The sequence below is a fragment of the Acanthisitta chloris genome, unplaced genomic scaffold (genome assembly GCF_000695815.1).
Source record: "Acanthisitta chloris isolate BGI_N310 unplaced genomic scaffold, ASM69581v1 scaffold15880, whole genome shotgun sequence".
Taxonomy (NCBI): Eukaryota; Metazoa; Chordata; class Aves; order Passeriformes; family Acanthisittidae; genus Acanthisitta; species Acanthisitta chloris.
Window position 1 is genome coordinate 442 of NW_008651247.1, and position 13,928 is coordinate 14,369.

Consider the following 13,928-nt stretch of genomic DNA (forward strand, 5'->3'; position numbering starts at 1 on the left):
GAGCTGCATTTGCATATGGCAGGACAGTTCATTCTATTCTACAGGATGGACCAGTGACAGCATCCAACTCTTCATGGACTCGTTCTGCAGAACAAAGGCACTAACAATGAGTATTCCAGAAGGCAGTTAGCTGATGTGCATAAACTCAAAATTCCCAAGAAACTTTGTACTGCAGGATTAAGGCAGCTGAGTCAACAGCACTTTGCCTATTACCCTGCCATGAGCAGGAACATACACATATGAATATGAATGTAGAGAGTGGGTCATCCCTTGCCTGCAGATACAAGACAGGCAGTGAGATTTAAGACTGTTTTAATAGCACAGCAAATTTCCAGCAACAGATCTGTTTTTCATCACAGAGCCCATACTGAGTTGATGAAGATGGTAAGGCAGCAGACGTTGCTCTGTTAAAAAATATGATCTTGCTGACAGAGGAAGACAGCACACAATAAGTTTTATTTCAGTCTAGAATGGAACAACATTACTCTCTACTTCTTAGGTTGAATTCAAAGAAAGAAATAGCTCAGTAGTCTCCCAGAAAGAGAAGGACATAGGAGAGCAGCTGGAAATACCTTAACTACAAGCATTTTAATAACATTGCAGCTGCATAAGACAAAATTACTTGTTACCTTTAACATCTGAGTCAGGCATCCAGCAATGAAGTCCTGTGGCTCTGCAGGCACCCAGCTCTTCTGGTGGCTCCTGATCTCATCCTTAGCAAGTCTTCATAGGTCCTGCAAGTGTGTCAGTGCCAGCAGCCACCTCATCAACACAGCCTTAGCAGTGATGGGAAAGTGTCCTAGAGCTGCATCTGGAAATGCAAGCACAAGGAATGCCATGACATCTTGGCTTCAGAGTGCATGGAAAGCCTGAATGCTCACAGCTGAACTGTGCCTAACCATTGGAATAATCCAGATGTGCTACTTCTCTGACTGTAGGAAATGAATGACCACTTATCTTACAAGTTATCTTGTAGAGAAGTGTGTGAAGGATGACCATTACCACACAGTTAACTTTCCAGATTGTCTGCTCTCACTAGTAGACTTCAGATTTGACAGATTTAAATGTCCTTGAGTGCAATTTTTCTTATGTTTTCTAAGTGAAGTCCTTCCCAAATGACCTGTTCCTTCCTAAATTTTAAGTCAACACTTGTCTGTAGTTCTCAAAGCCACATTCATGTTAGCTTGTCCTGGTGTTTTTTCTGGATGATCCTTGCAGCCCAGTCCAACATAGGAAATCAGAGCTATTACAAAACCCTGTGCTGCCTCTGAGCAGCCTCTGGCACAAAGCAGCCTCTGTAGTAGAGCAGTGTCCAAGAGGCACAACCGACCAATGGAAGAAGGGAGTGGAACAGAGAGACCAGTGCCTACAAACAACACAAGCTGCAGCATTAACAGCTTCTATAGGCTCTGACACCTTTGCTACTCTGAGCTTTTGATTTGCATGGGATTGCACAAACAGCTGAGCCTGCAGGAATCAAGATGCAGGAGCCTGGCTGGGGGATTGTCCTTCAGGCACCTGTACAGTGAGTGGGGGAAAGATTCCATCCTATAGAAAACTGCATAATCATGACAATTTAGGAGTCTCTTGGCCTTCACTTTCTCCCATAAAGGGTCAGCATAAGAGCAATGAGTCAGATGTGATATTCTGGGCTCCAGGGTGAAAGCACAAGCTGTGTAAACCTCCTATTGAACCTACCACTGAAATTGCAACTTCCAGCAGAAAAAGCAGGCCTGGAACTAAGGAGAAATGAGTCCATGTCATGGCCACATACAGATCTGTACTTCACCTCTGCCTCTGGTAAAGACCTCAATCAAGCAGAAAGCTCTGTTCTGGATCCAGGATTCCACAATTTTCTTCCCTAGCCCTATGTTCCTCAGAGTCATCAGCCTGAATCATCTCTGCTGTTTCCAGATGTGCCTGCTGCAAAGATGATGCCTGCAACAAAATTAAGGACTGTGGAGAAGTGTGGGACTGGCATCTCCATATGAAGGACTGGTGGAATTGTAGTGGTTTCAAGATTACCATCATGAGTTTGGAAGCATACCTGCCAGTATGGGGAATCAGAAGGGTTTATGCTGTTTTTTTTCCACATCTACTTGATCCTTTTGGTGGGAAATAAACTTCATGGCTGTCTATTGATTTATTCTCCTTTATGTAAAACTGTGCACTCAACACACACTGAGTCCTGCTGGATGAGATTTTACAATTTTACACTTCTTACCAAAAAGATTTCTTGAGATTGCTTGGTAACGTGCTCAGGAGCCAAGAATTCCCCAGACTATGCAAGTTATAAATGGGAAACACATAAGTTTTGTGTGTTGTTGAGTATTTGGGGCCCAGCATTTGAGAAGCACATGCAGCAGTGCCCCCACAGCATCCACCTTGCTGCCAAGAGCAGCTTCTCTTGAAAAGAAACATTAAGAGCAGGTGCAGTCATTGTACCAAAACCCATTCCCTGAACAGTTTGTTCTGCTGACAGCATTTCAGCACACACAACAACAGAAAGTACCATAGAGGACTCCCACGACATCCCTGAAAAAAAGGATGCCATGGGTCTCTCACAAGATTATTCTGCATGTCAATCAAGGCATCCTTCAACTGCCTCAAGTCCATTTAGCAAAAACACCAGTGTTTTTCCTAGCCAGAGTGTGCATGTGTTTCCATACATCCTGGCCACCTGGAGAGACAATAAGACACATGAATACATAAAGATGTGAGACACTTACAGAGAGAATCTTCCACATCTTAGTGGTGCTCTTGGGCCAGAGCTCAAAGACCATTTCTGTTGTGCAGGGTCTGTTTTGCAACCCTTGGCAATGGCCAAGAAAGGGGTGTGAGAAATTTCATCCTGCTGTCAGGAAATAAATCAGTTTGGAGTCATGTTTCACTATTAGAATATTAGAAGGCTTTCACTGTTATTATTGCATTGCATTATTATTTGTGGTGGTCATTATTAATGTGGCTGCGGCACATATAGCCATCAGTGCAGCAACTGTGTCATGGTACCCAGAAACACCTGAGAGGGATTTCTCCCTTCGCGTTGCCCACCAGAGGTGACGGATGGATACTGCAATATCGTAAATACTGCTTTTGTTATCTTTCCATGCTTATTTGTTTTCCAATCCTGCAGCCTTTTCAGTGTATCAGTACTTGTACAAGGACAAGCTTCCATCGCTAGAACAGGAATTACAGTTGTAATTAGCAGGCGCAGCCATTAGATGGTAATGTTCGCTCACCGCTGCGCTGAGCACTGTGCCGAGTCCGGCACGGTGATGCAGATAGATCGAACTTCTTGAACAGCCATTGACCTGGAGTTTCTCATGAGAGATGTGTTGAGTGTCCTGAGGGGTCTGGGAAGTACATAGCTCCTACAGATCCTCTTGATTGCCGCTGGAGTTTGGGTTCTCAGTAGTTCTGCATAACAAGTCTCTGGCACCTGTGAATTACAGACCAGTTTTAAACTCTTTGACCCTGGTTAGTTGAGAAAGGCCTAACTGCACAGAGGAAGGCAAGATGAGATAGTGTTACCTTGCACCAAGCTTTAGCGTTTCAGATAGGAACAACACCAATTAGCCTGTGACAGTATGGGATAGGAGGCAAAGATTTCTGAACATCTGTTTCAGAAGTATGAAGCAGAGGGATGAATTGTGCCTGCACCACATGTAATTATATGTATTTATATAACTATACATATACGGAGAGTGTGGCCTTCTTCTGAGCACTTTGGTAATATATGCTGGACACTTGAAAGATGAAAAAGCACATCTCTGCTCCAGGGATTTTCAGGGAACCTGTGAAAACATGGCACTTATAAAGCTGTTAATTTATAAAGCTGTTAAGAGTTTGACTGAGCACAGCTTCCATGTGTCCTGGCTTCTGCAGTTTGCTCTTAGGAGTCCACTGGTAAAGTTTTGTTGCTGAACTCAGATATGTTGCTCAGAACATCTATAAACAGAACTGCATCCTTCTAGAGATGTGCAGGCCTCCTCCTTTGCAATTTTTGGAGACAAAGATGTAGCCAGGGATGCTGAAATACCCTGATCATGCTGAAAATGTATGCAAATATAATCAGGCACCTGCTTGCTGCCTCTTGCTGTGAGCAAAGACTGTTTTCCATAGGGGAGAGTAATTTGAAGAATGGTTTTCACAGCAGTTGGAGTCCAGTCTTTTGCCTTAATAGCCCAAGTAAGGAAGAAGAAACAAGTGCTTGAATCCCTGAACTGGATTCCATCTAGTATGCAAAGAATCTACAGAGCTTGTTTTTAATTTTGTAGATTCAGGAAATAGGGAGCCTCAGTGATGCACTGTCTCACATACCTCCCAGGCTCAGTGACTCCACTCTTTATCAATACAGCTCTATTTCCCAGGACAGCCAGAGATGGAGTCATGGCATGAATCCTGAGCACAGATCCTTCCTGACTCATCTTGGCAGATGCAGTGTGTAGACCACATTAAAGATAAGTAATATTATTAATGTCTTCCTTCTGTGTCTCTACACTGTCTAAGGGGAAAAAAGAGGCAGACAACCAATGTGTTGTACCCTACAGTACCAAATAGTACATACAATGTCACCTGGCTGCAGGTCTGTGCAGCTGCTCACTTATGCAGTCAAATGGATTAAGACTTTGTCCACGTGGTTGTTTCCCCGTGCAAATCAGCTCTGGTGATTACTGACACTTGCAACATGCTCCCAGGCAAGCAGAACTCTGGGGAAGAGGTAATTTCATCCCACCACAACCTTCAATATTGTAACACACAGGTGACAACACTTCACTGTTTCTCCTTCATTCCTGTCCTCAACAGCAAGGACTGGCCTGGAGTAGTTAACACCTCCAGTGTGCTGTAGTCTCACCTGCTTTGCTGCTTCTGTGCTGGCCAGGCCAGGCCTCCCTTTAAGGAAGGATTCCATGACCTTGTTTTGCCAAGACAATATTGCTGAAAAAAGGGATACAGGACTCAGTCCTTATGGAAATAAGCTTTGCTTTCTGCTTTCCTTTGCTGAGTTTTGCTTATGCTTCCTTTTCCTTTCTTTCCTCCTTGTAACTTGTGCTGTAATAACAGGATTCCTCAGACATTATTTTTTACCAGGTTCAGTGATTTACACCATTTGCAACTGTTGCTACAGGCCTTTTCCACTCACTACTAGTCCTCTCTAAAGTCCATCAGGGAGACCCAGGGTTTGAAGTTCTGCCTAGAAATATCACAGCTCTGACTGAAGCCAGGAAGGAGCAAGAAAGGGGCTTTTACATTCTAGCCAAGGAGACATTAGGAGTTTGTGCCTGAACTATTAATGAAACTATAAAAAGCATCAGCACCTTCAGGAGTTTCATGGTGAATTTGGAAGTCCAGTGTCCACAGCTTGCTAAGGAGAGAGGTGTCAGTCCTGGAGACAGCTTCCTTCAGGCCTTCTGGTTGTTCAGGAATATCAGAGAAATTCAGGCACAGAGGAAGAGAGAAACACACACAAAAAGTTGACTTTAAGAAATCATTGCTGTTTGCATGTCCCTCCTCACTCAGCTGTGACCTTCTAGCCCCAGAGGCTCCAGCCCCCAGATCCACACTCCCGCAGGCATTAGCCATATTGGAGCACTTGGACAGCGCAGGCAAATTAACCATGCCTAGTCCCAAGTGAATTCAACTGGGCTGCAATATAGTGTGTCCCTTGCACTGTGCACAGAGGGAGCAGCAAGAACAGATCAGGTGAACCAAGGTGGGTCCCTTTTCAGCTATCACTGTGAGAACAAGGCTGGTGCCCTGGTTTGGACATTGGCTTAAAGACCTGGTTCGATTCCCCACTATGCTACAGATCTCCTCTGTGATTCTGGGCAAGCTGCTTCATGTAGTTTCAAGTTATAATCCACCTGTAAGCAAGATGCCTTGAAAACAAATAATCCCATCCCCTCATTTTCCCTTTCACCAAGGCTGGATCTGGCAACCACAGAGCTGTAATGCGCTTGGATTCATTTGGCTGAACTAGTGGAAAGTCTTTTGGTTTTAGTTGCAGTAATAGTTTTCTGCTGGCTAAGCAGTCTGAACACACTCACCTGCGGGTTGCTACCTCATTTGCAGAGTGAGAACATGGCCAAGGACAAAAGGGACAGGACCACCCCTTTTGGCAGACTCACTTGCTTATTTCAGCAGCAGCATGAAGTCCTGGGCTGCTAGGGCTGCTGCTGTCACAAATACATTCCCAGTTAACCACTCCAGTGACAGTAGGCAGAGGACTACCCTGTACAGAAATTATATTACACTCTCTGGTGATTGTTTCCTTCTAATGCACTGAGACATTCTCAGCTAATGCCCTAATAAGATTTTAGAGGTATTAAGTATATGGATGGCTCAGGGATGGAGAGACATAATAATAGGAGAACTTTATGGAAGACTGAAAACAAATCTAATATATTTGATATTCTTCAGAAAAATTGTGGAAGACAATGAAGCATTGCAAAATACTTCAAGAGACCATGCAAAAGAGCCCAGGAATTGACAGCACTGTTTCCTCATCCCAAATCAAACCTTGCTCTGAGGGATTTTTTTTATTTATTTTTAAGTTTTGTCAATTTTCAGCACCAGGAATTTGAAGGACTTTCAGGGTGTCTGCCACTGCTCAGAATAGGCTCTGCTGGGGGAGGGCAGTGGTGGCCTGTAAGGGAAGAAATTCCTTGGATCCTGTGTTGCAGATACATGTCAAGGATGGGAGTTTCCCTTCTCCCATCGAATGCAAAACAGACAACGCTGCTGTCTCATCAGGACCACCCTGGGAGAAACATGGGGAGCTGGTTGTGCTCAGCAGCACAGTTGCAGAGATATGGTACTCTATTGTCATCTTACACAGGCTTGTTAAATGTTTGGTCCTCTCTTCTTTCATTCTGCTCTCACAGAAGGGAAGAAAGAGTGAGTTCTTCTTGCCAAGGTGCAAGGCAGCAAGATGAAGCTAACAGGCCTGGGTTAGTCTGTAATTCTCAGTAGATCAGATGTGTTTGTCAGCTCACAGAGAATAAGAATTTTCTGTTGGATGCAGTTCAAGTGTTTACCTTTATACTTTGTGATGACCTTGGTGTGTTCTCTGAGAAAGCACAATCCAAACAGTTTTACATGTGACCTCATTAGTCTCCCCTCTTTTCTGGAATAAGTCAAAATATGGAGCAGTGCCCAGTGCAAAGTGGTCACTGTGGTTTCTGTTCCTGCCAAAAAGAGGTCCTGGAGAACCCAGACCAGGTTGTCTTCATCATATTTTAGATCTGGGATTGCCTTAAGAGGGGTGACTTTAGAGTACAGCCAACATTACAACACATGCAGTCATCAACTCCAAATGACTTCAGTAAACAATAGTTTGCAGAATCTCCGATTGTCCAAAGCAAAGAAATGTGAAGAGCAGTAGGAAATAGTAATATCATCTCCTAAGTCTCTGTCTCCTCGTGTCTGAACAAAGCATCCTATCTCATCGGCAGTGTTAAGAAATGCACTGAATGACAGCAAATGATCAAGCTGGAAGTTTTTCAATGGCATATGTTTCAGAGATCTTCTGAGCTGCTGAATTCAGAACACTCCATAGAATTTTCTTATTTCAGTGAAAGCTTTAGGACAAGTTTATAGAGTCCCACTCTTCCACCTCTGTTCTCCTGTTCCATCCTGCAGGTACAGAGCCCTGTGGTGTCCTTGGAAAATGCAGGTGTTATGTGTTCTTTATTTACCAAAGAATGTGCAAAACACACAAGCTCCTGACAAGTGAGAACCTTCTGTGAAGATCTGGGAGATGGTTCAGGAGCCAGGGCAAAATAGCATAAACCAGTAGCAAACACATAGCAGCTTTGCCTTTATTCTTTCTACTTAAATTCCTAGCAGTGGTTTCAACATACTGAAGTATCCAAAACACATTTTGGCTGTAAGATCTGCTACTTAATTTTACCAAGAGGTGTTTTGACACCATGATGGTGGTTCAGTTTCAGGACTCTGCTTAGCAGTATCTATAAATACATGGCTAAAGCACCACTAGGAAAAACCCAAAACACCTAACCTGAATGACTACTAAAAAAAAGAACCTTTTTGTTGTCAAGAAACTGTCTTAGCTGGCACTTGATAATAAAACTTCTGAAAACTCCTTGCAATTTAGTGTGATCACTTCCAAACTTGGTCTGTTGTCATCACTTTACATTGCCTGGTGTGGGTTTGCCTCTTCAAGGAGATGTTTCTTGAGTCACCTGAGTGCACAGCAGTTGTCAAAGAAGCTCAGAATTAAAAGCATGGAGAATTATGATAATTTCCATGTTAGAAATTATTATAAAAAACACGAAGTAGAAAAATACATGTGATCCCTTCTGCAGGAGAGCACCAGGTCTCCTCTGGGTCATCCCTTCATTGCCTTAACTGTAAACCAGCAGTGATGGATCCTGTTTTAGACCAGACTCCCGTCTGAGTCTCCATGGCACTGATGACAATACCTGGCAACAGTCTGGGTCTCACTATGGCAGTAGATCTCTTCATTCTCCTTCCTTTTGCCTACGTCGAAGGGCATTTGTCTCTATTGCAGCTGGAACTAGTGGCATGCACAGGCAACAGCATGAAGAAATCATCTTCTCAGCTTGTTCACCTCTGTTTTTCTTGGACATAAACACCCCCTGTGGCATGTGGATTTCTTTCCCTGGGAACCATCTTCCTGATTAGAAAATCATTCAATACTGGGTAATCTGATTTCTCCTCTCCCAGATGATATGACTTTCCCTCTAACAGCCTTCATGGCTTTTTGCAAACCAACAACATTTGCATTAGAGCAAATGTGATCTATGAAACCCTTCTGATTGTCTGACTCAAGGTGCAGGATTGTGCCCTTGAAGACAAAACACATACCTTGGTGAATGCCAAAGTTGCCAGTAATTTCTCCCCTCTCCTGTAAGTCTGAGTATCCAGGTTCGCTCCATGAAATCCTTAAGTCATCTCTCTCCCTTTTTCTTATTCTGGAGAGAATTTCTTATTCATAAGGTGATGCTGGAGAGTGGTAGATCTTAAGGAATAATAGGCTGGGGAAGAGTGAGACCTTTACTGAAATGTGCTAGTAACTGTATGGGTTACCATCAAATATGGCAAAATAAAGGTAGGTAGGTTGGCGTAACTTAGACTGGTCTTTTTTTAAGGAGAGAGGCTTAAATAAATCCATATTTATTGTGTGGAGCACCATGGATTTGTTTGGAAATTCAGTACTGCTAAACACTACTTTATCTCTGTAACTTCATGTGAACTTGGAAATCTCCCCGTTAGCTGCCTCTGCTTGCAACAATAAACTACAGGTTTTCAAATTGACTTAATTGTTCCCTGAGGCTGAAAATACTGCTTTCTTAACTGACTTTTGGCTGAGTCACAAAGACTCCATTTTCATTCCCTCTCAGGCTCAGGAGGCTCCCCTAAATCCATGCTTTTTTCCATGGGCTCTGGCAGTGACGTATGTTTTGACAAGAGTAAGCTGCAGATACAGCATTACTCCACATATAACACACCTTATTTACGTGGCCTCTTTAGATTATTTGATCGTTTATCTCCTAGCTACTTTAAATATCCAAGTTGTATAACTTCCTGCAGATGTTCTGTCAGCTGTGGTGCTATCTGAAGCCAGCACAGACCGCAGCCTGTTTCCAGTGGTGGGGAGAGGAGCTGGGTCAGGAGGGCTGGTCTCCTCCTCAGCACAGCTTGGGCACTACTGACTAGGAAAGAAAAACTGGGGCTGCTGAATGCTCCCTTGTCTCCTTGCTTCTCCTATCTCTCCTCAATGCTGACCAGGACAAGAGCTGAACTTCTTTTACTCCAACAGTAGGAGAGAGGTTTTTCTTCTTCCTGCCACTTCTCTACACTCCTGATTTTTCTTTTCTGGAACCTTCAAAAAACTGCTGAGCTTTGTTTAATATATGGCACTTTTCTACCAGCTATTTCTCACCTAGTGCACTGTAGTCTCTCAGCTCCTGCTGAGACTAGTCTCTCCCCCCAGGAGGGAATTGTAAAAGCTATTTTGAATGGAAATTTCATTTAAATTATTCCCCTCAGTACATGAAGGGAGACAAAATTTTAAATCCTTTTGATTTGCTTTAAAAGATAGTTTGTTTAATATATGGCACTTTTCTACCAGCTATTTCTCACCTAGTGCACTGTAGTCTCTCAGCTCCTGCTGAGACTAGTCTCTCCCCCCAGGAGGGAATTGTAAAAGCTATTTTGAATGGAAATTTCATTTAAATTATTCCCCTCAGTACATGAAGGGAGACAAAATTTTAAATCCTTTTGATTTGCTTTAAAAGATAGGGTTCATAGCTGCTGTGTTTTTAAAATTTGATTGCTTTATTTCCTGTGGATGTCTCTGAAGCAAGGAGAAATCTATAGTGAAACCCACAATTTTTTATTCATTTCTATAAGATAGGTGTCCATGTGCATATAAAGCCATTGATTTGCTCCAGCTAATGTGAACTCTGTGGAACCACCTTAACAGATCACTCATACAGATTTATAGTGGCTCCTCAGAGCCTCCTGGAGAATGACCGAGATAATTTAGGACTATTTTTCCTGTGTTTTATTGTGCTCACATTAGTCTGGCTTTATTCTATGTATTATTTTCTACATTGTGTCTTCATTTTTATGTTCAGCCAGACCCATAAACCCCTCTTTTCCCTCTAAGAGTTCTGCAAGGAGTTTAGATTCATTTAAAAGTGTCATATTGCAAACCATGTTCTACTCTTCAACTCTTCTTAATCACCAGTGAGAATGGTAAATCAAGTCAAACCTAATTCTAGATCTCTTTGTACCATCACTGCAAATATACCTTACCTTGTGCAGAGAGTATCCAGCCATAGCTGTGAGTTTTCACTGAGACTAATTGAAATCAGTCTTTCAATACATGTACAGAACATTACAAAATTGCCAACACAAAGCTGGACACAGCACTGAACACAGTAAAGTAGGATTGTCTAGATGCCAGAAGGACATTTGTAGCAGGCAGTGCTCTGAAAGCACCTGCTGCCAAGAGCACCAGCGCAAGTTTCAGGCAGGGATTTGAAGCCCTGGCACTGTGTATTCCAAAGGAATCACGGGATGGAACCTGCTGTGGGGAGGATACCACAGGGGAATCTCAAAGATGGACAATATTACCAGTGCTCTGGAGTGCAGATTCAAACTCAGTTTGACAGAAACTAGAAGGAAAAGACCTATGAAAAATATAACTCAAAACCATCCTGAGACTTGCAGTCACTGCATCAAGCTGTTGCAAAACTAAAGCATCTCAGACCTTATGGAAGACCAGAAACTGGCCCTCTAAGGGCAGTGGATTGGCAGACTGGAGAGACGTTGGACAGCAGATCTGCCAAGGCTGTTTCTCAGGCCTGGAAAAATAAGTCTATTGCAGCCAGCAGCACTGGGGCAGAGTGCTGGACATGGGCCTGACTCTGGAGGGAGCTGAGCTGAGGCAGCAGCTGTTGCAGTGGAGGCTGAAATTGCCAAACTCTTCTAACAGGTGCCAAATCTCAGTGAGGAGGCACAAGCTTTGTACCAGCCATGGCCTATTCTCTCTCTTCCCCTGATGTATCCTTGTTTTCTTCCTCTCCTCCTTTATTTCAAGCACTGTTTTTTCCTCACTGGCCATCTCCCCCAAATTCCAATCCACCTTCTTTACGAGCCATATTGCTTTCTCCCTCCAACACATCTTTCTCTGGCAAGGGCTCTCAGGCTTAGTTCCTGACCCCCAACATCTGTGTCCCAGGTTCAGGAATCCATTTTTTCCCCAGTACTTTCAGTCCCAGGTCAGACACCTTTCCTCCCATCACCCGCTCACAGCTTTTTATAAAGTTCAGCTACTGCCAGTCTGGCCCAAGCTCACCATCAGGTTCCGCTAGCAGCAAGAGCATTTTGCTCTTCAGCTGCTTCTAGCTTGGCCACAAAGCCACAGCCCATGCCTCAGCAGGGTCCAGATTAGGCACTGCCCTCCTGCACGCTGTAAGGAATTAATGTATTGCAGGGACCATACAAAGCTGTGGAGCCAGGCAGGGGTCCCCTTCATCCACTGCTCACACTCAGACTGCTCAGTGCTGTGTCACACAGCTTCCCCCTCAGGCTGTGGTACAATGCCTTTCTGAGGACCAGTTACCCACATCTCCCTCCTCTGGCCAAACATACACTCAAACTTGAGCTCCCTGATACCCCTGCAGGGTAGTGGAAGTGGACTAATAGATGGGATCAGAAAGTTAAGGCTCTCCTATTGGAAGGATAAATGAAGATTTAAAAATTGGTGTTTTGTTAATAATTACACTGATAGCTGAGTTTCGTGACCCTCATCTCTTACGAAGTTCACTGGTGGGACACCCTAATCCTGCGTGCTGCATTGCAATTAGTCTACAGTCACTCTGAACTTTGTATGCTGTACAGTCAAGAAGGTGAGTGATGTTTTTGAGTACTTGCACTCCTGAATAAAGCTGTACACCAGATCCTGACTGGTGCTTGTTGCCCTGAACAAGCACCCTGCTTCCTCTGTGCTATACCCTCCTAATGCCCACAGAATCATAAACTCCTCCCTCACTGTTATTTTATAAATCATGACTGTGCACTGGTTTGAACAGAAAGCAAAAACTGTTGGCTTTGTAAGGCCTGCTCTCAGAGAAGACACCTTTTGGTAGAGCTGATTAGACCAGACCTCCAGTTATGAATTACTGTTAAAAGTAAGGTGTAATTTGTCCTCAACAAATGAGGACAACTTGCAACAGCATGATTTCAATCTAGAGAGATGTCTGAAAGGGCTGGGGGACAAGGGTGAAATTAAACTTGCTTATGTGTGTTGGAAAAAGGTTAAAGAGCTGACCTTTTCTTAGGTACAATTTTTATTTACAATCCGACTCAGTGACAATTGTAGACCCCCTATCTCCCACCATTTGGTTTACACGCAAAGCTGCCTTAGCTGTAAATCATTTAGTGAAATGGCAAAGCTGTTCTTCAGACCCTGTGTTTGCCACCTCTTGTGCTCCAGTCACTATGTGGTATGGCTTATCCCATCTGTCTAGCCTATATCATTAGTTGTTATGAACATCCAGAAGTAAACCAATATTCCTTATACAGTCCTACTTTCAAAAGTTGCCCTTGCTTTATTCTGCAGTGCACATGCAGCCCTAGACCTCTTTTCCTCTCTCTCTCTCCCAGTGAATATTTGAGTTCACAGTGATTTTTTACAGGTACATTAATGGTATTTTTCACATGTTGAAACTCAACTGTCTCCAAATCTCCATAAATCTGTTCTTATGTGACACTGAAGTTTGTTGTTACTTTCAATTCAATTCAGCTGCAAATATTATTAATGTAGCATTTCACAATGAATTATACAATGAGGATACTGAAGATAAAAAAGAAGTAGGCAGATAACAACATTTACAGCGCAAGGATTTATGGGGAAGGATTTCCTTATCTTGGGTTACCCCACTGTTTCCAGTTCACAGCTGCCTTGGCAGCATGGACTTGAATGCAGATCTCATATCTGATGATAAATGGCTCCTTAACAACGTGTTAAAGGAAGTGTCTGTAACCCCCATTCAATTAGTATATTATCTTTTTTTTTTTTTAACCTGAAATTTCATTCTAGTACTGAAAAAAATCTGATTTCCTGTTCTCAATGCTTTTTTCTCACCTGAAGACATTTGGTAAACTGATAAATTAAGCTTTGAAAAGAGCCAGAGGCAAATAATCAAAGGCAAATGAATAACATTTAGTGCATTTAGGCTCATACTCCAGGATTACAATTGCTTGGATGAGCATCTTTTTCCAGTCTCCTAAGTTATGTCTCAGCAGGCACTTGGTCAGGGTACCGTCTGGAAATAAGAGCAAATTGTTCAAATGGAAAATAAAAGATTGCGACAATAAATGTTCAAGATTAAGATAAATATGTAACTATTTCTGTTACAGAACTTAAGCAC